We start from the raw sequence: 26,200 nt of genomic DNA on the forward strand, positions 1-26,200 counted from the left end.
GTCTCATATAGACGCCTGTCTCAAATACAAGCCGGTGAAGTTCGGCGATTTGGGAAAATAAAAGCCCGGGCTATTATTTGAAGTTTTACGGTAGTTAAATATGTCCCCATAGGTTACCTCTGGCCACTTCTCTATATTGTCTACCCACGTTATCAATGACGATGGATGGGACAATATGAGACCATCTGATCAACGGACGAAGTTTTCTCCCTGCTCCCAATTTAAAACATTTACGGTATCAGCGTTATTTGTCATTTCGCTAAAGTTTTGGCTAGCTATAAACAATCTTCTAACTACTGAACTAGCTACCGAATGTGCCGTGTCAGTTTAGCGGAAGTCGGATGAGAAAATGCGGAAGAGTGAAGTATTAACAGTGGGAGAGGCGGAATAAGGTGTAAGGGTGGATTTCCAGCAGCGGTTCAGGCTGAAAGACTGCAGAATGACTAAAAAAATGTATTAGCTACGATGGAAATAAGCGCAGTTACAATAGCTTAATATGTGGGAGAGCATTGCTGTAACATCTGCTCCCTCCAATCAACAGAGGGAGCCCTCACCTGAATACTGACATCACTCCATTTCTTCTACAGTCACTTCCTGTTTGGTTGATATAAAGAGCCATGCTTGGAGTTCCGGTAAGATGGCGGTCCGTGCAGTCGCATCTCACTGAGCTCCTCGAGAAGTCCCGATGTTATAGTTAATTAAAAAATACATATCCACTATTAACTGCCATTTGTTCAGTTCTCAGCACGAAAATGAAGAAACACAATAGCGGAAAGCCTCCGGCGCAAAAAAGTCTCCCATTTGAAAGCTGTGTGAAGACGAGTGTACACGACTATGCAGATATGGCTAACGTTAGCAAGAACAAACAAGGGCCGACAACTCCAGCGGAAACCCCCGAAAAAACACACCTGGAGAAGAAAACGAAAGGTATGTCTCAAGAAGAAACAAACACTGAGACCATACTGAATGCTATCAACTCTCTCGGTCAACGTGTAGACGACCGCATGGAAGAATTTAGCACGCAGTTGCAACAGCACAGCTCCATGCTAGCTTCTATTGCTAAATCGGTGCAGTTCAACGCAGAAGAGCTAAAAGAGTGTAAAACGAAAATAAAACATCTGGAAAAGAAAGTGGAGACACTGACTAAAGAAAATGAAGACATGAGGGGTCGGGTACTGAACAATGACAGATACAAAAGACGGTGGTGCCTGCGCATCAAAGGGAAAAAAGAAACGGCTAATGAAAACATAAGAGCGGAGGTGGTGGAGCTTCTTCGCAGGATTGCACCGGACCTGGCGGTAAAGATGGATGAAGCGGTCGACGTTGTCCACAGAGTGGGAAGAATGATGGACAACCGGCAACGACAAATAATAATTTTATTTGTGCGACGAGCAGTGAGAGATGACATCTGGAGGCGAACAAAAACTTCTCCAATCTGCAAAGAAGAGGGGATTCGCTTTACTGAAGATCTGACTCAAGAGGACTGGCGTTCCAGACAGGCTCTCTGGCCCAAAATCGACCAGGCTAGAAAGGAAGGAAAGGCTGCAGGCTTCAGGGGCCCGTTTGGATTCATCGAAGGCAAGCGTATTATGGAGGACACTTAAGTTAGGGGCTGAAACTAGAGCTTGAAATGAATACATAGTGGATCAGTTCGGGTGATGGGACTTCTACCTCAACGTTTTTACTCCACTTTTTTTTTTTTTCTTCACAAAAAGTTCATTTGTTCATGTGTTCTGTATTTCAGTTAAATACTGACTTTTCTTTTATTTCCTTTAATACAAGGGGACTTAAAGACTCAGTTAAGCGAAAAGCTGTCTTTTTGTTTTGCAAAGGGCAACAAGCACATTGCACCTTTCTTCAAGAGACTCACTCTGATATATCTGATGTTAAGTTTTGGTCACAACAATGGGGAGATAAAATTCTCTTCAGTCATGGGACAAATCGGTCGGCTGGAGTTGCCATATGTTTCAACAGATGCCCTGGTAAGATTCTGGGTCAAAAAGCGGACAAGGAGGGACACTGGGTAGCCTGTGTTTTGGAAATTGATGCTAATCTTGTTATTCTGATTAACATATATGTTTATAACAACGATAACAAAAATAGAAATCTGTTACATCAAATATCAGAAGTTATCATAGAACTAAAAGCAAAATTTCCCACAGATCATATTATTGTTGGAGGGGATTTCAAATTAACTCCTGATGAGTGGATGGATAGATGGCCTTCCAAGTTATTGAGTGAACATAGAAACCCAATTTTGGAAGCTTTTGCTAATAATAACCAATTGATAGACATCTGGAGAAGTTTACATAGTGGGGTGAAACAGTTTACCTGGCATAAACCTAATGGTCAAAACAAATCACGAATTGATTATTGGTTGATATCAAACTCAATATCAGATCATGTCACAGAAACAGAAATTGCTAACTAACCTTTAAGTGATCATTGTATTATTAACCTGAAAATCCGAAACAGTAATAAAAATAACAAACCAAAAGATTACTGGAAATTTAACTCTCAGTTACTAAAAAACTCAGAGTTTTGTCATTCCATTAAAAAAATTATTTTTGATATAAAAAATGATAATACACTAGACACATCTATACTAAAATGGGAATTTCTGAAATTTAGTATTAGAAAGCATTCAATAACGTTTGGTAAAAAAGTGAATAAAGAAAAGAGAGCTCAAGAAGTAACAGTGGTTAAAGAACTCATCACACTTTATAGTAAATCAGATTGGAGTGAAGAGGACAAAGAAAAAATAAGTAATTTGCAATCCAAATTGGATAGAATGTATATAGATAAAGCTAAAGGTGCATATATTAGATCCAGGGCCCGGTGGATTGAAGAAGGAGAAAAGAATACTGCATACTTCTGCAAATTAGAAAAACGCAGACAAGAATATAATTCGATTTGTAGTCTAACAGTTGATGGAGAGGAATGTACAGAACCCAAACGCATTGAAAAAGAAGTTTTCAATTTTTATAGGAATCTTTATAAATCTTCCTACTCAGAACAAGATGCCTCATCTTTTTTTAATAAAATTAACAACTTGATTCCTGTTATTGATGAAAATTTTTTTTAAAGTTTGTGATGAGGAACTAAGAATTGTAGAATTTGACTATGCTATAAAAAAAATGGCATCTGATCGTTCGCCAGGACCAGACGGTATTACATCTAACTTTTATAAACACTTTTGGGAAGACTTAAAACACGTATTGTTTCAGGCTATAAATGAATGTATTAATCAAAAAGAACTGATGCAAACTATGAAACAAGGAATAATAAAATTGATTCCAAAACCTGGAAAAAATAAGAAAATATTAAGCAATTTAAGACCTATTACACTGTTGAATACAGACTACAAGATTCTAACAACAGTTTTGGCAGCAAGATTAAAGACGGGTATATCTAAATTAATCAGCCCAACACAATCTGGTTTTCTTAAAGGAAGATCCATCCATAATAACATCCGCCTGGTCCTGGATAATTATTTAATTAAGGAAGATGGTTTTATCTTTTTTTTGGATTTCCATAAAGCATTCGATTCAGTGGAACATTTATTTATTGTTAACACACTGAGACACTTTGGCTTTGGAAATAAGTTTCTTGATATGATCACTATGTTGCATACGGATATTAATAGCTGTGTTTCCCTCTCAGAAGGTACATGTCCTAGATTTAAGGTTGAACGAGGAATAAGACAGGGCTGTAGTATTTCTCCTCTTTTATTCATTGCAGTGACTGAACTACTAGCAATTGCGGTTAAAAATTCAAATATTAAAGGTTTAGAGATAAACAACCACAAGTTACTCATAAGCCAGCTCGCTGACGATACAACTCTGTTTTTACAAAATAAGGAACAAATACCAGAGGCTGTAAAAGTAATAGAGCGGTTTTCACTAGCATCGGGCCTATATCTGAATCTGAATAAATGTGAACTGATGAGCATTCATAACTGCTCTGAATCCTCACTATATAATATACCAGTCAAAAATGACATTAGATATCTAGCTATTTGGATTACCAAATCATCAGATACAAGTGAAAAAAAGAATATCCAAGATAATATTGATAAATGTGGAAAAACATTAAACAGTTGGCTACAAAGAGATTTAACATTATTTGGAAGAACGATGTTGACCAAGATTGAATCTATTTCCAGACTGATATATCCATCCTACTCTCTTGCTATTTCTCCAAAGTTAATTAAAGAAATTAATAGAATCAATTTTAATTTCATCTGGAAAAATAAACATCACTACATTAGAAAAGGGGATCTGTTGAAAAATTATGAGGATGGTGGCATAAAGGCAATCGACTTTGAAATTATGAATGGAATATTGAAAATTAAATGGCTCCAATCTTTTTTGAGGAACGGCGAAGAGATATGGTTCTCCTTACCGACATATATCTTTGATAAAGTGGGAGGTATTGAATTTTTAATAACATGTGACTTTGAAATATCTAAATTGCCTATAAAACTTTCAACTTTTCATCAACAGGTTTTGTTACAGTGGAAACTGATGTTCAAACATAACTTTAGTCCCCACAATGTTCCATTCTGGAACAACAGAGTTATATTGTGTAGAAGGAAATCTATGTTTCTGACAGACTGGTGGGAAAAACAAATATGGTCAATTGTTCATATATTGGATGAAAATGGTAATATTCTTGAATTGGAGGAATTTAATTCTAAATATAATATTAACTGCTCAATTGTGGATTACAACAAAGTAACACAGAACATTCCAAAGGTCCTTATTCAAGCAATAAAGAATAATCTTTTGAACATTGCATCACCAAGACTTCACAAAATTAAAATCGATTATTTGGACCTGGTAGATACAAAATGTAATAATAAATTCCTTAAGCAAACTCTTGTTAACATTTTGTACCCGGGTAGAACAAGAAGCACTCTCTTCTTTCTTGGTTATAACAAATCTGAAATATCTTCAATTAGAACAAAATTCCTAAAATATCCAATTCCCCCTAAATTTAAGGAAGTACATTTTAAAACAATAAATAATATATATATCCCTCTAATGAGTTTGTAAAGAAAAGATTCAAGTTTGAGGTAGACAATTGTCATATCTGCAACATTAATGTTGAAACAACTGAACACTTGTTTTATGAATGTCAACTGGCTCAGAATTTATGGAAATCTCTTCACAACCTGTTGTCCTCCAGATCTATAAACATAGATTTCTTTTCATATCAAAACATTCAGATGGGTGTAATCCTACAAAATAAAAATGATGAATTTTTGGTCAATAATCTAATTATAGCAACAAAATATTATATACATAAATGTCGATTTGCTAAGTCCTCCCCCACATGGTCTGCACTTAAAAATTAACTTTTGCTGTTTCAAAACTGTCTTATAAAGGTTGAGAATGCCCAGGCTAAAAAACTGCATAAACGTTTAATAACACTTCAGATGAGCTGAGTCCCTATTATTTGGTTTGTTTTATGTTATTTATTTTGTTTTAGTTTAATTTTATTGTTTTGAGTTCTTTCAATCTAGTTTGTTCTCCCTTGTCATGTGAACAGTATAGAAAATGTCTTTTCAGATGATTTGCAGGAGGTGTGACTCTTAGTTTATAATACAATAAGATTTATATTGTACTTTTTGAGGATGTCATATTTTTCTTTTTTGTCAGACGTCTTTATTGTTTATTGTGATAAGGAAAAAACTCAATAAAAAAAAAATAATAATAAAAAAAAATAAATAAATAAAGAGCCATGCTTTCCACTAACACTTTGCAAAGTATTGCCAGTTTTACCTGCCTTACTTCCATTGCCATTGTTTTTGCCTCTTGTTATGACCTTTTGCCTGCCTTTTGGATATCACGCCTTTGGATTACTGTTTTTGCCTTGGTTGCTTACTTGTACTGTCTATTTTTGTTCACTGAACCCAGCCTGTATCTTTGACCATTGCTTTGCCTGTCGATTTGGATTGTCTGCTTCAATAAAACTTCTGCATATGGATTCTCAACAAACGCCAAGCCTGAGTTCATTACAGTTGCTATAGAGAGTGACGATATTGTATTGTAATATGTAGCACTTCAAAGTCAATACCAAATCAAAACTAGTTAGCACATTATTTGTAATTGAAAAGGTTTAATGACAAAATATGGTTATGGTTACACTTAAAACAGTTACAAAATAGATGTACAAGATGATGAAAACTTATACCATTAATGTAACTAATATGATGCAATACCAGTAAAATAATTATTCCAGTTTATGCAAGATACATGGCCTAGAAAGCATAGCATCTACAAACTTTTAACCTAAGTGTTTCATACACACTTACAGTAAAGCAATCATGTGAACTAGATGAACTAGAGTGGTGGACACAGAAATGTTGACGATGGGTCCTGTCTCGACTTTTTGACTGGTTTAGAATCGCCTTTGACCGCTTCAGAGCGGCTGACTACGGGCATGCACTAACATGTCCTTAACACAACCCTTAACGTTTTCAAAACTGTGCAACTCACCGAGTGGTTAGTGGTGTTCATTGATGATTAATAACAAGTAGCGTAGCGAAATACAGTTTCTGTCGTGTTTTATTTGGCACTTTGTAAAATCCCATTGATTTCTGTTGGAGGACTCATTGCTCGTTGATATTACTGCGCTTCAGACTCAAATATGGAGCGTAAGTTAATACGCGGTTGTGAGGTATCTGAAAAAATAGTTCCACTGTAGCAAATAACACGGATTGAAATCATACATTGCGTCGATATAACTGTTTTTAATCATCAACGAACACCACTAACCACTCGGTGAGTTGCACAGTTTTGAAAACGTTAAGGGTTGTGTTAAGGACATGTTAGTGCATGCCCGTAGACAGCCACTCTGAAGCAGTCAAAGGCGATTCTAAACCAGTCAAAAAGTCAAGACAGGACCCATCGTCAACATTTCTGTGTCCACCACTCTAGTTCATCCAAAACAAACCAGAAAAGAGACTCAAAGTGCTAAATACCGGAATTATCCTTAAACTATTCAATTTGTTGCTATTGGGCTGCTAACCCACTAGCAAGTGAAGTTGATAGCTGAAGGCCTTGCATGAACGAAGCAGTTAACTCACTAAGAGTTTTACCTGTGCGTGCAGATCGCTGATTTTTGCCCTATGAAAGTGGTTTTGTATTTTTCTAAATATAAGGAGGAGGTCTGCCCCTTCCCAGTGACCAGCATTTTCCCTCTTTATAGCCTATTTTCTGACAGGAACTGCAAAACCTGCTTTCTTTACCATAGGGATGTTTGCTATGTTCTGCTGGAGTTTGAGGGTTTTCACGACTCTCTAATGCTTGAACACCGTGCGTTCTGGTACATGACTCTGCGCTATTACGGTGTTGCATCACCTTAAGAACTGAAATACGCACACTTTCTTGAACAGCTGAACATGCATTTTCTGAACTAAACGTTTCAGATTTATTATAGCAAGTCACCTCCTCTAAGAAGTGAACATGCTTAGTCCCATCGCTGTTAAAGGAGAACTCCGGTCAGTTTTAACATTGAGCTCATTTTTTTTGTAAATTTGGAGTGCTGTCAATACAGAGAACAACGACAAAAATCGGTGTTGCCTACACCGTGTTATCGTCTTTTTAAAAGTTGCACCCTGTTGACTTCAATGGGGCAAGTACTAAACCTGCTTTTAGCCTCTTAACATCCTTGATGTGTCATACAAGTGCACAGGTCATGTGAGTGATTCCTTCAGAGTCAACACGCTGTGAATCTGACTGCAGTAGATGTGAAAGATATGAATAAAAATGATAAAATTTCAGCCAGCGCACATACCTGTATTTACATCCTGTTTTCGGCTGAAGTCCACAGTAGTCGATTGCAGAGTTCACGCACATAGGTTTAGTACGTACGATCATGCGCCCGAACTCAACAATCGACTGCTGTGGACTTCAGCCGAAAACATCTACTGCAGTCAGATTCACCGCGTGTTGACTCTGAAGGAATCACTCACATGGCTGTGCACTTGTAATGACACATCAAGGATGTTAAGAGGCTAAAAGCAGGTTTAAAACTTGCCCCATTGAAGTCAACAGGGTGCAAATTTTAAAAAGACGATAACACGGTGTAGGCAACACCGATTTTTGTCGTTGTTCTCTGTATTGACAGCACTCCAAATTTACAAAAAAATGAGCTCAATGTTAAAATTGACCGGAGTTCTCCTTTAAGCATTTTGGGAGACATGAGCTGTGTCCCAATGTGAATGCTGCATCCTTCGAAGGACGCACCATGTAGCCTTCGTAGGATTTCCTAATTGCGCAACCAGGTGTTCCTGATCACCGCTCCTAGCGCCAAGCAACGGTGCGAGAGGACAGCTGCCATCCTGATAATTCATTTGATATAGCCTAATTGAGTAAACAGCTATGGAGCCAGAATTGGCTATTGTCTTTTTTATGTTTTATATTTTACTGGAGGACATGGTGAGGATGTTTCAGCCCCGGCGCTGCCGGATCATGTATTTTCGGTTTAGCCTGGTTTGAATATAAAACCCAATTGAATATAAAAAAGTCCAGTATTTCTCGCGCTCGTCATCGGCAGCTGTCACAGTTGCCAGGCGACAAGAACAATCCTTCAGGCTAGCCCGAACGCTTCAGATGCGCCCTTTGATATGGGACGCAGCTGTAGTTAGCAACAATTTGTTAATATTGTGACAATAGACCTACATTTTGTTTCTTTAATTTTCGGAACTGTATATTTCGTTAAGTATTCACGTTCAAATGTGAAGTAACCTACTGAAGTAGGCCTACTTTTTTTCCCACACATATGATTTTACATTAAACTACACAAAAGTAGGCTATATAATGTGACAACCTTGAAAATATACAGAAGTAAAATGCAGTAGTAGCATAATATAAATACAAAACTATCATAAAAACCCTGACAAGGGTTTTTTTTTTCCCTGCAGAATACATACCTCTAGTTTTACTCTTGATACTTTAAGTACATTAGAGTATGCAAGATAATTTTGCTTAACTAAGGTTTTAGTAGTTTTTCCCCAATGCAGTATTAGTAGTTATTAAAAGTACTTTTTTCAGAAATACTCTTTTTCAAAAAAAGAAAAGAAAAAAAACCTCAGTGACATGGGAGCCGTCGATTGAATCATCCCTGCAAACCTGTTGGTAGACAGTGGACAGTGTAAATATGCACTCATATGCATCCCAGATGATGTCCCACCAGCAGAGAGGCCTTACCAGGGGCAGCCTATCCCGGTCCAGCAGCTCCAGTGTCTCCCTGCTCAGCTCAATAAAAGTCTACATCATTTTTTTCTTATTTTATGTATTGTAAATGTAAATGTTTATGTTGATTTTGATATGTTTAACGTATGTTGTTCATAGTTGGAAAAAGTACTTTAATGTAGCCCGTGGAACAAATGATTTTCATTTTTCAATTTTATTTGAAAAAAAAAAAAATAAAGTATAGAAGAATTTGTTTCATGTAGAAATTATGACTGTCATTACAAAAATAAACAATGTCCAGAACAATTCATTCTCTTTTATTAAAGTTGCATAAAAACAATGTACAGATTTTTTCTTTCCTTTTAAAAAATAAAAGTGTAAAAAGTTAAACAAGAATATGTAAAAAAATATGTTTTTCAATAATTCTCTCAAGAAGAGAAAACAGCCTGTCCATCCTCTCCCTCCTCTCCTGTGCTCTCCTCGCCTCTGCCTCCCTCTGTAGTTGGCCTTTGTCTCACTGCCTTCGTGCTGGTGCTGGTGCTGCCGCTGCCCCTGGCTCCTCCTCACCGTGTGCACCCACTGCTGAACTCGGCCCTGGTGTGTCCTCAGGGATTGAGGCAATGACGACATGGGGGGTTGGTGCAATGCCTCTGTCCCAACACCTCATCCATGAGGACAAACCAGGGCCAAGTTTCAGCAGTGGGTTTCCCACTCACACCCTCTCCTGTCCCAGAACACTTGCAATCCTAAGGGCAGAGCAAATGAAACATGGCTTGTTAACAACAACAGCACAATACATTTCAGCAAAGACGTGTGTATTAACTTTCTTACTTTGTATTTTTTTTTTTCTGAATTGCTCTAAAAAAAGCTTAACACATGGGTGCAATCTTACGTGCATTGTTAACACTGCAAAATATGACACATCAAGACATGCATACAAAATACTTAAGAAATCCTATTTCTATATACTCAAATTTGGTTAAAACCACATAGCTTTCATGACAGCGCTACAAAAACACATAAAAGTGAAACCCCAACTGCTTTTCTTATTGTTGTGGGCTTTATAGGGTGAGTGATATTTCTTATAATACACAAGTGAGATAGACTAGTGCAAATATTACAAATATAGGTCGTTAAACTAATATTAGCACAAGTTTTGCCTCAAACTACCTGACAAATGAAGCCACGCAATAATGACGAAGGAGTTAAGATGAAGTTAATAATAAACTTTAACTCCGGTTTCACTAGCTATTTGAGTAAATGAAAACATAATACTTACATTTAAATTTGAATTTGCTGTCCACCACTGATCTCTAGTCTCGACCGCCTTTAACCTGTTAAGCTGCAACGCCACTTTTGAAAAATCCCCAGAAATGACATACCCAAACTTAAACAGATACAGTTCATGAACCCTTTGTACTAAAAGCACAAGTATGGTCTCATTTGAAAGCTGACACCTGGCAGTTTATTGTAAATGTAGAATTAATTATTGTCATAATGAAAAAAATTGTTATAAATAGCTTCAAAGTTTTGTAAAGTTATTAGAAATTAATTTTTATGAAACATCCTCATGAAAATAAAATTGAAGTTGGCATTGGAGCAATCTAGAAATGCACTACAGCTAAAGCCACATGTCTAAACATTTTATATTTAAAATCTGAAGATAATAAGTCCAAAACTCTGTATTTAGTTAAATGTTTTTCAAGACCATGTCAATGACTTTATTTTGATTTGACGCTAAAATGCTACTGATGTTTATTGCCATCTTCTAAACATCTATCCAGTATATTGTCTCTATTGTTTTGTGGTGCAAACGAGCCCCATTCAGTCTCAGTCTCCCCCTGCACACATTCACACCTCTCCAGCCTGGTTATGGCTCTAAATATGCATTTCTTTTGTCTGCATTATAGTTACTAACGACTGGCTATTCACAAGCTATTCATAGGGTTTCAATCCCTAATTTCTTTTATCAAAGTTCTCACTTAACATTTAAAAACTGGATCAAATGCCCTGCTTGAATTTCATAAAAGGATAACTGCTATATGTGGCAGGTGCACATAGAGCTAGCTAGCATGTTAGCTTAGCACACCATCAATACACGACAATTTATGAGATTAAAACCATGTTTGTGCTCCAAACTTAATTTATAACGCAAGTCGAGTGTTTTAAATAATCTTCTGTGATATAATTTCGCTTCAGATAAAAAAATCAGACAGAAAATATATATATATATTTTATTCTGCACAATGATAAAGTCTATATCGATTAGCATTACATTATAAATATAATCTATTATTATGGAAATACCTGACATTACTCGAAGAACACAGGTAAACCAAATATAATTTCAATCATGTTTATTGTCTTCAAAACATGTTACAGCGATCTCTGATAGCTTTGAATGTGTTCGTCTGTTCGAGACTTCCTGGAATGTCACATGATCATGCCTCTTCTTTATGTTCTATATATGGACTATTATTGTGCATGTAGCGCCCTCAGGCTGTTGGTATGGATTGAAAACACAATACATCACAGTATCCAGCACTCATAATGATTACATCGACGCATTTGGGCATAAACGCAAAGTGAGCTTTAACAGTGGATGTCGAGCTGATGAGGGAAAATTACACATACATGTTCTCTCTGACGAAGTTAATCAGCTTCGTCCTGCAAACTGCCTGCTGGACAGTATCCCTGCCCGCTTACTCAAAGATGTCTTTAACACTGTTGGGTCCAGTCCCAATGTACTCTTTCTTGAGTTTACACAAGGTAGGCTCAACTTTTTTGCTCCATAAAGCAAACAATCCGTTTGAAGGGAATTTTTCCCTTCCATCCCAGAGGAGATCTGAATATTCACGGATTCACAAATTATATAGTAATGGGACTATTAAAGCTATTCAAAACTTTCTAAATTCTGTTTCATTAAATTCATGCAAATGGAGACTTCCTATCATACCATTAAACAATGAAAACAGACTTAACCATTCCATGGTCAGAAGGTCAGCTTTAATCCATTCACAAAATCAACTGTGAACAAATGTCCTCAATTCTGATGATCAACCACAGTAAATTTCAGAAAACTCACTGCAAGGGATCCCAGGTTTCGGCACCATCTGTAAGGGTGGATTCCTGCAGTGGTTCAAGCTGCAAGAACTGCCGAATGACTAAAGAAACGTTATTAGCAAGATGGTAGAAAACGGCACATTTCTTGTCTATTCCACCCACTGCCACTTATACCAACGACAGTTACAATAGCTTAACCACTTATACCAATGACGGAAATAAGTGCAGATTCTTTCTTTTGGAAGTGGACCTTTCAGTTCAACTCAGCTGTTATTTGTCAAATAATCACAGACAGAAACACACACAGGAGAACTGAGAGCTCTTTAATTATATTAATGATAGAAGAGAGAGAATACAGGACAGTCTCTGACTCGATATGAAACACTTCTATAAAGACACAACAATATTACAAATAACTCTCTTCTGATTTTCATGCAAGCTCTGGTTAATATTTATATATAAACTTAGTACTCTTCTAATATATTCTGTGCACTTTAAATCAAGTCTTTTTAGGGATAGTTCACCCGAAACTGTCCACTGACTTCTAATGTATGGACAAAGAAATCTCTAAATATTGTCTTTTATGTTCCACAGAAGAAAGAAAGTTATCCAGCTTTTGGTCGACATGAGGTCATATGTAATTATGTCAATTATCATTTTTGAGTGAACCATCTTTTAATACATTTACATTGAATCATTTAGCAGACGCTTTAATCCAAAGCGATTTACAAATGAGGAGAACAATAGAAGTTAAACTGACAATATTCAAGTGCTGTGAATAATAGCGTGAATAGTAGTCATTTGGTAAAAGAGTATAATGTACATGCATTAGGAACACAAGCAAGACTATGACATTAAACTACTTGATGTTGTTGATCTGTCAGTCTATCGGGGGAATTAATGAGAATAAACCGTGCTTTATACAACCCTCCTCTCCATCGTATGATAAAGTCCTGCTGATACAGAACGTCAGCAGAAGCATCAACGGCACATCAATACATCTTTAATAAAACTCTGTTTACCGGATGTGTTTAATGGAGTTTTATGAGTCAAGAGTTATCTCTAATAAGCCTAAATGTCACAGAAAGGAAGGGTGTGTGCAGTGAAAAGAATGACATTGACTTCATTTATTGAGTGCAGATGTTTAAACTGAACTGCAGGCGGTCTGTGAATGAGACGCAGGCTTTTGCATTGAAACACAGCAGGCAAACGCTGCACTACTGTCTCGAGAGTGTTCGTCCCGGCTGTGTGTCGAACTCTGATGTGTGTCAGTTCTACAACAGCAGCGAACAGACTTCATTAACCCTCCAACATCAGGCCTCAAGAACATGTACAATACACAGTCAGCCAGTGGGTTCAGATACAGGAGATATTCAGAACAATCCCAAATTATATGAAACAGTGTATTGCTGTAACTGATGTGATCAGATGTATATATAAAAGTCAGGATTACGTGGGGGAGAATGAGAAAAGTGTAAGTCAGAAGCACCAGGAACAAACTGCCCAAAATTTTCTTGCGCTTTAGAGAAGTAAGTGATATTGTGTGTGAAAGACCGCGACAAGTGCCAACAAAACACAGAATGATTATCGGGTAGGGGATTAAACAGCCGGTCATTCCAGACAGACGTCTAAACAGCCAAAGAGACTTATTGTCTGTAAAGTGTATTACTGCAAAGATCAGAGGAAAAAACCAGATGATCACAGAAACGACACAGCAGACTTTTAGTGAATGATGAGATCTGTACCAGATAGGATGAGAAACCAGAAGATATCGTTCAAAAGCAACACATGCCATAAAAAACAGACCCACAATCAAACTATAGAAATATGCAATATAGGCATCTTCTGACCATGTGATTGTGTATGTTAATCTACAAATGATCTGAATGAGATCTGAAAGAATCAAATGAATAACAAACACTGGAGTGGAGCGATTAGATTTGATAAGAGCACACAACGCAAACAGAGTTAAGATCATGATTGGAATCTCAATGGCTGCAATGATCCTGAAAATTAATGGTTCTGCAGAATAAAGTTTACTGAGAAATTCCCTCATCTGATCGTCATCATAATTTACTCCACTTGATCCGTTGATATAATAATCTTCACTTGATCCGTTGCTGCTGGCGTTTTGTTCTGCCATTGTTTCATGAAATCTTGACAGGCGACACTAAATAACAAACCAGTCATTAGTTTAAAAACATGCATTCATTTACTATTTACTACTTTATTAAAAACATTAGGGGAAATATATGCCATAACTTGTTTTCTGTGTGATTGTTGAAATAAAGTTTCCTCAGTTTGCTTTACATGTTCTTTAGAGGAGATGTGTGTAATGTTAGAAAGCTTGAAATACGTGAAATGTAAGATTAAAGTTTGGAAATCCTCCATTTGAACAATATCACAGAAGCAAGAATGCTGTTGTTCTGAATATTCAGTCCAGCACAGCTGCAAGTGTACAATGGTTTATTAAACTAGGAATAAATCTTGAAGAACTTACGTTACTGACAGGATTGTGTGTTTCGTCTGCAGGTCAAAGCAGAAGTTTGTGGAGCAACACACAGACTGACAGATGTTTCACAAGTTTCCACTGCCGTGTTTAAAGAGCTCTTCATTCACTGAACACACTGTAAAAACACACATCTTAAAGCTTGTGGATCTAATGTAGGAAATGCCTGAGATTACAGACAAACTATTTGATCCAACGTGTGCAACTATAATTACCTTAAAGACACAATTAACTAACAATGGTGGTTTGAGTGAAAAACCAGTCCAACTTTCACAAACGGTTCGGCTCAACTACGACGACTGAAGTAATCTGAAAACGCTTTATATCTGATGCTTTCATTTTTAAAGTTCACTCAGCGTTTATAACTCTTTCGACACTCTGCTTAAAAAAAACAACAAATAACATGCATTCCTTTTTTAACAACACTTCAAAGTGGGAAAGTTTAATAAAAAAAACAAAAACATTTTGAGCAAAAAGCTGAGAAAATCGTGTTTCTGTCAGACTTCATCCAGATCATATTCAGAATGATGATCAAACTCGGATGGATTATTTATTTAGTGATGTAATATTCATAGTGTACTTTTCAGTAATACAGGTATAACAGAAGTGTTCTACAAAAGTGTATAATATAGCTCTGCCATAGCATTTCACTGATCTTTATTATAATGTATTTTGTTCAAGAGATTATATCTGCTGCTGTACTTTTTTTAATATACTCTAGGTATTTATTTTGCAATGAACACAACAAGATACTATATTTAAGTTTTCTTGATTTCAAAGTGTGTGTCTTCACATTTATATTTAATTAGGGGTTCAAGCACGAAGTGCTGAAACCCAACTGTAATTGTTAATTTTCCCATGATGCAGCATTCTCCATGTAAAACTGATCGGGCAGACCAAACCGTAAGTCGTAGAGACTTGAAACTTTGGGGACTGATAGTACTCACACCGCCTACAACGTCACCAAGGCCCGCCCCGATCGGCCTGACGGGGGCGCTACAGCTGTCAAAAGGACGAAACGGCCAATTTCGAGTAAATTGAGGTTTTTTAAAAAAAAATACTTTTGCAAACTACTCCTAGGTTTTTGACCTGATTGGAACCAAACCAATGCAGACATATTCTCTGGACAGTGACTATCAATAATCATCAAAAAAATTCTTAATTTAAATTCACGGTCGCTAAGGGGAACCAAAATGTTTGACGGCACCAGGCACCACTTGATTATAACTTGTGAACAGAAAGAGATATTTTTGTTAAACTCGTGACACATGTTCATGAGCTCAATCTGAGGTCACTTGATAAAAATCGCAACGATTGGCCCCTTGGTGGCGCTATAACAGGGAAAAAAACTCATGAAAATGGCTATAAAAGCACCCAACCCTTCCTGAAAATCCTGAATCCTTCCCGAGTCCACCGATACCAAACATGCCAGGTTTCACCTTATAGTTTGTGTAACATTGTCATTTAGCACTTAAAAAACTTGCGATTATCTTCGAAACCGTTAGTCCGATCGAGACAAAAACACCACAGGAAATTTGAAAACATAGGTATAGCTAAACTATAACACCCAAATGTCAAATTTATGATAGGAACTGACTTAAAAAAAACATCCAATCATTGTCACCCATGGATAATTTTTATGCTCTCATAAATACAAGTGTCTGAACTTCATAAGAAAATTAGATATTTACAACAAATTTGACAGACATGTATGGGCACCTTTTGAGGACACCTAATAAAAGTGGTGGAGATCAGGCAAGACGTGGTGCTATAACTGTCAAAAAAAAACTTTCTTAAGTAAATTGCCTGTATTGGCTGTAAATGGTCTTTTCCATCTATGATCTAAATTTATTAGTTTATTTGGATCCCCATTACCAACAAGTAAAAATACAAAACTACATTTAATCAACAACAATAAAAAGTCAGGTCAATGATACTAACCCAACATCCATTCCAAATATCAAAATCAACAATTTACTATATATTTTGCCATTAAATGTTCCTTTAAATATTTTTTAAAAACTAATTTTTCTTGTAAAAATGGTTAATATCAATGGTAAATCATTCCATATTTTCATTCCTCTATATATTACAGTCCGTTGATTTGCAGTGGTTTTCGAAACATGAAATAAAAAAAACATCCCTTTTATTCATGCCTGGTGTAAAAATTATGACTAGGACATTAGGAACTCTATACACAGAAATATTTGTTATAAAATAAAGCAGAGAGACTATCCTTCACCAGTGCATTCTTAGTATATTAGCTCTTCTATAACAGTTTAAATTGAGTCGTGTCGCTCTGTTCTGGATAAATTTAATTTTTCAATTAGTTAATTTTTTTTCTTTACTTGATGCACTCGACCACACCCCTGGGAAATAACACACGATTCATCCAATCACTGATTGTGCTGCAGTGACTGACACCCCTGGAGCCAACAGTAGCGGCATATTCATAAGGCCCGCCCACTGGTCGCGTAGGCTGTCAGCATGAGAGAGACGAGAACAGATCAGATGAGACAGCTGCACAGAGCATTTCTCCAGAAACTCCTTGTACTAAATGATAATCATAATCTATCGGGAACTGTGATTGTGTGCACTTGGAAACGTTGGATGCTTCAGCCTGGAGTGTTGTCGTCAGAGAGAGAAAGGTGAAGTGGAAATCGGAGTGAAGATTTGGTGGATCCCAGAGTGATAATCTTTATTGAATAATCTTCTTCAGTTGAATATGTGATGCAATCAAGTAATCTCGTTTTGGTGAATGACATTTTTTTATCATATGTTATCTTATGAAAGATATGTCATATGATTTAATATGAGCTGAGTTGTGTAGGCCGCACTCACAGCGCGAGTTGAACTAGTTAGCCGTGGGCTAAAGCTACCGCGTGTAACACTGATCTTTGTATCATGAGTTGAGACAAAGAGTGATTAATGAGTGTTGATGTGTTAAATAACTGTCGTAAAGTTGGATTAATGTGTCATTTGAGCTGCGCATGTATATGATTTTTTTACTGAAATCAAATGTTGAATCAGAAATTAAAGGTGCTCTAAGCGATACTGGGAGACGTTACTTCTTGTTGACATTCAAATTGTTGTCAAACAAAACGGAGGCTAGCTAGACCCTCCCTCCTCCTCATCCCGTCTCCTCCCTCCTCCCCTCCCTTCCGACATAAAGGAAAGTCAAAGTAGTCACTACAAACAAAGTTAAGTTTTACTGATACTTCATTCAATGTGTAATGTCGCCAAGTTAGTTAAATGCTTTTATATATTGCAGAACAGAATGCAGAAAAAGATAAACATTATCTTAAAATCGTTTCGCCACCTGAGGTTATAACTATAACAAGCTCCCATTCGCGTTTCCCAGTGAGCATAAACAACGGCGGCGGTGTAAACAAATTTAGTCAAAGTTGTCAACAGCCTATAAATGAACATTCAAATTCATAACAAACTGGATGAAAACAATCATTCACACAAATTGTCGCCCTACTGTGAATTTACAATAGAGATTGATTGCTAGCTGCTAGAAACATATGTTGTATTCACCAAAGTTAACGCTGACTGCATAGTTCTAGCTAATTACATCCTTGTGTTGGTTTGGCGAAATGGATTTACCTGTTCTGCAAAAACAGAGTGTAGCATATGAGCAGTTCATTCATTCTTTGAGTTTGAATTAAGGAATCATGGCTCGTTGAATCTAAAACAATGGACATTCCTTATGAAACCCAAAGCTTTTAGCCTCTGAACTCATGTATGTAAATCAAACTCTCTGCAGGCTAACTGACTGGCCTGGTGCCAGCATGGCTGGGTTTAGATGGCCCTCTGACAACTTTTACGGCTACCCCGAGACTTTATAGCACCCTAGACACACTCCAGAACAACACTTCTCTGTGCTTCGCAAGCCTCAAAGAGATGACCAAAGAGATAACAAAACTTTCTATAGACATTCCAAACACACACAAAAACTTACCTTGCATTTAATTCAGAATGATTCAGAACCTAAGATGATGTATTGAGGCCTGCATGTTTGGTTAGCCCTTTAATGCCATAGTCATGATTTTCTGATTTGTAACTTGGAAGTGTTTCTCCTAAATAATGTCTCAAATAGAATCATGGTCTTGTAACCCGACCCCCCTGCTCTCTCTCTATGTGACATTCCAGACTGAGAAGTCACCTCACACACAAACACCACACATGGACCCCTTGTGATGAAAAGTACCTTTTAAATGTAATATGTGCTTAGATGTCTTCCCATATCAAATTTGTGTATCTGCAACTTTATCGTGTGTTAATCAAAACTTTAAATGCTTTTATACTACAGTGCCGTTGAATGCTTGAATCTGATTGGTTGACAAACGTTCTAAGGTGTGCATTATTTTCAGGGAAACGCACAGCTAAAGAAGTTCCAGGCAGGTCTTGACCGCATTACAGTTCCATATCACTTCGCGTAGTTAACCGTAATAACGGAAAATAGGATACAATTCATAACAAGAAAAAGCATTTAGCCCCATGCGCTTGATCTGCAGTTTTCAATGTCTAGCTTCACAATCAATGGAAACATGCAGTTTAATTTGAATAAATAAAGTATATTCCTATCTATAATCAATAGAAAATTAAACTGAATATAGGCTAAATAAATGGATAGTCCTGCAGCACGGATTTTTATTGCAGATAATATAACAAATAAATAATTATTGATAGGCCTTACTTGTTAAAAGGGCTTTGTGTTTCATTTATTTGGCTAGTCTACTGTCATCTGTCAATAATAGAAAAAAAAGAATGAACTAAATATATATATATATATATATATATATATATATATAAATATAGCTGCGAGCAGCGATTACGGGCCCAAGCCGGTGGCACCGCAACCCTGGTGCCTTTAGTTACCTAAAGGCACCGGGGTGGCGGTGCCACCGGCTTTGGCCCGTAATCGCTGCTCGCAGCTATATTTATATATATATATATATATATATATATATATATACATATAAGACAGAAACCTTATTACCTTATTCTGATTTTATGATACACTCAAAATATTCCACAACAAATCTTTTAAATTTAATGTAAAAATAAAAACGAAAGTAAGCACTGTTGGGCTCACGTAACCCTCTCATTAGAATCAAAATGTTTCAGCATTTGCGATGTATTTGGATGCTAAACTATTCTTTATTATAGGCTTTGTTCTTCACTCGTGTTCCAATATCGACGGAAAAAATCATCCTCTTCACACGCGCAAAAATGTGCTTGAAACATCACAGTGGAGCGGTGCTTACTGTGAATGTACGAATCGTACTACTGACTATTTAGAGCAGTGTAATTTTTATATGTTAGGTTAACTATTTTATTATTATATTTTATTAAGGCTATAATGAACAGGCTGCGATGTCAAGATTGCAATGCTGGAATGTGTGTTTGTGTGTTTGTGTGTGTGTGTGTGTGTGTGTGTGTGTGTGTGTGGCGTGGGTGCGATTGAACAGTGGACACATAAAAACATACTCCGTCATTATACAGGACGACATTCAAACTGCAAAGGGTTAACTTATATGTGTGTACAGTCGCAATAAAACACAACATTGTGCTTTTGTAAAATAATTTCAAGCAATCCACCCCCCGAAAGGCGCTAATTGTAAAATTAAACTAAAATGCTCATGGCTGCACGGGCATTCATAACGGTGCGCATCCACGGCGAGGAACGAGCAGAACAGAGTGAACGTTTTTCAGTTAATTCCTACTTCCATAGGAATTCATTTGAAACGCTCGCTCAACCACTATCAATGTCAGTGCGGACGAGCATATTTTACTTTCGTTTTTAAGTTGGCGATTCAAAAGCCCCCAGCGGTGTCACACATAGATTAACCAGTGGTAAAATATTCTCACCGTCACAAACCTAGTATATTTTTATGTAGATACAATAGGCCTACCTGATTTTGAACACAAGAGGGCAGTATACCCCTATGTATGACTTGACTTTTATGGGACTAAATAGTACAATTACTATTTTTAAACTTATAAATTATTATTAATTTGAAAAAAAAAAAAGAATAAAATGGGTTTAGTTGTGATATTTGTATACTTTTATATAGAAATAAATGGTATATAATTACATTTTTAGAAAATTTGAGGCTTTTAGTGTTTCCTTTTTGGACATTACTTTAATCCCTCGCCATAGCAAAACCGTTTGAGATTTTTATTATCCGTTCACAATTTAGCATATTTAATGTATTTTCATAATGTTGAAAAAGTTTGGTGGGAATAAAATAAATAGTTTAAGAGGAGTGGCTAAAAATTCAGAGGCTGATTTTGCTAAATAATCCACATTCAGACCAAAATATCTGACTTCCTGATGGCTGGAGCTAATGAATGTAAATTAGAAAGTTGTCCGGCTTGATGAGAAAAATATACAAACAAATTTTTTTTTTACTGTATTTAAAACTAACCCCCCCACTTTTGTCAAAAGCATGTTGAAAGTGACACACTTCCTGCTGCCAGTTGGTGGCGCTATAACTTTGACTCACAATAGTTACATCCATCTGATCGGCCTCTTACCACGAACACACTGCTGAAGTTTCATCAAGATCAGTTAATGTATGCAGAAGTTATTCCACTTCGTGTTTCTCTTTTCTCGCCATAAATTCGATTCCTCGCCACGGCCAAACCGTTCGAGATATCAAAAATCCGTCCGCAATTTAGCATCCTCAAAGTCTTGACTTCATGCACACCGAGTTTGGAGGGGACACGGTGAATTTTCTAGGAGGAGTATTTCACATTCCACAGCAAGCGTTTTCCAAACAACCCATAATAGCCGACTTCCTGTTGGGCTGGCGTAAAACTTGACCGGGGGAAAGTTGTTCGGCACAATGAGATCTATATGTGTACCGAGTTTCATATTAATTCATGCAAGCGTGTTTGATATATGGACCAAGTTTTAGAACCCCGTTCAAGGGGGCGCTGTTGAGCCCCCCCAGCCACGCCCGGGTACCAGCTTCAGCCCGGCCCTGATGGCCGTGGGTTCTGACCTGTGTGCAAAGTTTCAAGAGTTTTCGAGCACGTTAAGGGTCCCAAAAGCCCCTGAAACCTTGAAAACAAACATTAAACTCAACAGACAAATCCCTCCCACCCCTCACACACACAGAGACAGACACAGAGAGAGAAAATTCTCCAGAAAATCCACATTCAAACCAAAATATCTGACTTCCTGGTGGTCTGAGGTTATGACTGTAAATTAGAAAGTTGTCCGGCTTGATGAGAACAATACACCTACCAAGTTTTGTGATTCTAGGAAAAACTAAGCCCCCATTTTTGACTAAAGGTGGCGCTACTGAGTCATTTCACCACGCCCGTTTCTGAAACTTTGCACATGTCTACTGGATAATAAATGTGATGTGTCTGTCGAGTTTCATGCATTTTCAAGCATGTGAAGAGTCTCAAAAGCATCCGAAAAGAATATTAAAGTTTAATGCGTTGCCACGGCAACAGTATCTAAGATATCAATAATTCTTTCACAGGTCTACATCTGCCGTGTGTCTACATTATACACATAAAGTTTTAAGCAAATCGGGTAAAAATAAGAGGGTGATTTCAAAGCATTTTGAAAGTGACACACTTCCTGTTGCCAGTTGGTGGCGCTATAACTTTGACTCACAAATGTCACATCCATGTGATCAGCCTCTTACAACTAACACACTGCTGAAGTTTCATCAAGATCAGTTAATGTATGCAGAAGTTATAACACACTTCCTGTTTGAATTATTCGCCATAAATTTGTTTCCTTGCCACGGCCAAACCGTTCGAGATATCAAAAATCCGTCCGCAATTTAGCATCCTCAATGTCTTGACTTCATGCCGACCGAGTTTGGAGGCGAATGGATGAATTTCCGAGGAGTACATCAAATTCCACAGCATGCGTTTCCAAACAACCCATAATAGCTGACTTCCTGTTGGTCTGGCGTAAAACTTAGAGCACGAAAGTTGTTCGGCCCGATGAGGTCTATATATGTACCGAGTTTCATATTATTACATGCAAGCGTGTCTGATTTATGGACAAGTGTTCGGATCCCGTTCCAGGGGGCGCTGTCGAGCCCTCCTGCCACGCCCGGGTACCAGCTTCAGCCCAGCCCTGATGGCCGCGGGTTCTGACCTGTGTGCAAAGTTTCAAGAGTTTTCGAGCACGTTAAGGGCCCCAAAAGTGCCCGAGAAGTAGAAAAAAAATAATAATAATAATAAAAATAATCCTAACGAAAACAATAGGGCCTTCGCCCTTTCAGGGCTTGGGCCCTAATTAATTAAAACGAATTGAATTAATAAATAAATAAATAATAATATTGACGCACATGCTTTTCTGTCTCTTTATTGCAACATCTCTCTCTAATAACTGCATAAAGCCAAGGACACACTTTAAGGCTGGTTATGAATGTAATTTGATGACTGATCATGCCCAAACGCGTGTTCAGCGCGTTCAGTCTGTGTTCAAAGTCGGTGTTTAAAATCTGCTGCGATGAAAACAGTCAGAGAATGTGTCAGCTAGTCGTGTGTCCTAGCATTAGTCTGCTATCAGTGGCTCAAACCTCCGTTACTAACTCTAAAATGACGTTTTGGAATTAGCAACGGAGGCATTGGATTAGATGCGTAAGAAATTAGTCCTACATACAAGAGCGTTTTAATGACAAAAACTTTACAAACGTCTTGAAATACATAATCTTAACAATGTTTCGAGGTGTGGTAACTGTAGTATAAGCGGAATAATTGACTTCAGGCCATTGAATTATTAGAAAAATAATGCACACCCGAGGTGTAACTTCGCTTCGCGTTGTGACCGCATTACCACCTCGGGTGTGCATTATTTTTCTAATAAATCAACGGCCTGTCGTCAATTATTCCTTACATAATACGCATATCTTATGTAACTCTGTATTCCTATAATCTTCATGTGACGTGTTTGATATCTCTGTAATTCTCTCAATCTAACGGAGTCGAATTCCGATAGCATAATGCAGTAATGTACATTATTTTACAATTTTCATATTTATGGAGCCGAACGGCTCAGTCCCATCTCCTCATGACTCATTCAAGGGGGCGTGTCTAACAGGACAAAGGAAAATCTTCCCGCCCGAGATGCTCTAAGATGATTGGTCCGCGTAGGTAGGCGTACGCTAATATTATTTTCATAATATTTAATATTTAGTACGTTATTATTTCCATAACAACACTGACCTAGAGTTCTTTAGGGAGCACTTTTTCTGTGAGAGGTTTTCTGGGTCCATGGCTCCTTCGGGAGCTTTTCTCTTTTCTTTTTCTCTAAGTCTTTTCTTTATTTTCGTCTTCGGACTCTCCCTACGTTCAGTGAAGCGAGCGTAGCCGGCAACTTCAACTCAAAGAAAAAGACTTTTGAAATTCCCGCGACCGCGCTCAACGGAAGAGATGGAGTGCAAGCTCCTCTTCCTTAAGGACATACGCACGAGCACTCCGTCTGAGAGAATTTCTGGTTCCATGGCTCCTTAGGGAGCTCTCATCTCCGTTTTCTTTTCTTTTAGTCTTTTGTCTTTTTTTTCATATTCTCCTTTGTTCATTTCCACCTATGAGGGAAAATGAACATAGCCTGAATTATTTCTTTAGTAACTTAGCTTTCAGTGAACCTTTAAAACTTTGCGTGAGTCTGCTCGCCCTGGAAGACACGAGAGAACACTCAGAACGACACACGCGCCGCCTTGCCTCAACACAACAGACCACATGCAAGTATCGAAATCTAAATGTTGTTTAAGGTTGTCTATTCCCTTTTCCAAGGTGATTTGATTCCTTGTTGTCTTTCAAAAGGTTACTGTCTGTGATTTTGCCATAGCCTACTTTTCGATCATTCTGTGATCTCTCCCTATTCCTCTTTCACTTTCGCTCGCTCATCCTCTCTCCCTCTCTCTCATTCTCTCTCACCTCTCTCATCGTCTGATCTCTCTAATTATCTCATCCTCTGTTAATTCGTGTTCGTAATGTTTTTAGTTTTGTTTGTTTAAGGTGTATATACATATATATTGTGTGAATCGTAGTATGTATTCCTTAGTTTTGCAATTATTAAAATCCAATATATCCTCGATTGATTCTAGGGCTGGGTATTGGCAAGGGCCTCACGATACGATACATATCACGATACATGGGTCACGATACGATATATCACGATACGATACAATACAATACATATTGCGATATATTGCAATATTTTTTTTTTAAATCAAAAATGTAATAAAAAAGAAAGAAATAGAGCTGAATATACAACTTTTTATGTACCACCTGGGGTATTCTGATATGTGTATCACATTATATTGATAACTCAGCAGACAAAAACTTAAATTCCAGTTTATTCGCAAAGGTATTTGCATTGTGTCGAGTGTGTCTGCGTGCGCGAGCGACAGTGCGCGAGAGACGGAGTGTGTCTGCGCGCGAGAGAGACCGAGTGTGCCCCAGCATTAGTAGCCTAATTGGTACATAATATTATATACTATAAGAGGCATGGAAGTTCGATTAATGGACAGCAATAATCAGTACTACAAACGTCTCGTTTTGAACTATTGTTTATAATAATTTAATTGTTGTTTTTATTTATATTGTTGTCCATTAATCGAACGTCCATGCCTCTTATATAATATTTATATATTATTACTACATACATTCAATCTTATTTAATCCTCCATATGGAAGTTTATGTGCTCGAATTATTTATATTTATTAAACAATAGTTCAAAACAAGACGTTTGCACTGATTATTGTTGTCCATTAATCGAACTTCCATGCCTCTTATATAGTAATTATATTACTATGTATGTACCAGTCCAATACTAATGCTCGGACTCGGTCTCTCTCGCACGCAGACACCCTCGGTTTCTCTCGCACGCAGACACACTCGGTTTCTCTCGCGCGCGGATACACTCGGTCTCTCGACTCTGTTGCTCACTCTGTTGCTCGCTCGCGCAGTTCGCTTCGCTTTTGTCCAGTCCGGCGCCTCATACAACTGGACAGTTGAGTGACAGTTGACAACTGTCGTGAGTCAGCGACAACTACAGCAGCGGCGGAGGAGGTCGTTTGACGCAGACAGAGGGATTTGATGACATTTATTATTTTTTTTTTTTAATATCGATACTAGAGGTTGAAATATCGATACACTATCGTGAAAAAAAATATCGCGATAGTTAGCTGTATCGATATTTTTGCACAGCCCTAATTGATTCTGTCTGTCTGCTCATGTTACAAAGTCAATGAAATGTTCGATCTTAAGCTACAAAGCTGATTTGTTACTTTTCAGTAACCTAAATTTTATAAGGACAGGAGAATGGTTTCATGGCCAGAAAGAAGTGATAACTTTATTGAGAAGTTGATAAGTTAATCTTACGGCCGTTTACTGGACAAACAACTGTTTGATAATTACATTAATTTCCATTAA

The 26,200-nt window shown here is 37.4% G+C and overlaps 1 long non-coding RNA gene across 1 annotated transcript in view; it reads right to left on the reverse strand.

Annotated features, from left to right (window-relative positions):
* The window catches only part of LOC307161648, a 360,858-nt gene that overhangs the window by 59,921 nt on the left and 274,737 nt on the right, over positions 1-26,200 (reverse strand). The window lies entirely within an intron of this gene.

The sequence above is a fragment of the Squalius cephalus genome (assembly GCF_949319135.1).
Source record: "Squalius cephalus genome assembly, chromosome: 7".
NCBI classification, from domain to species: domain Eukaryota; kingdom Metazoa; phylum Chordata; class Actinopteri; order Cypriniformes; family Leuciscidae; genus Squalius; species Squalius cephalus.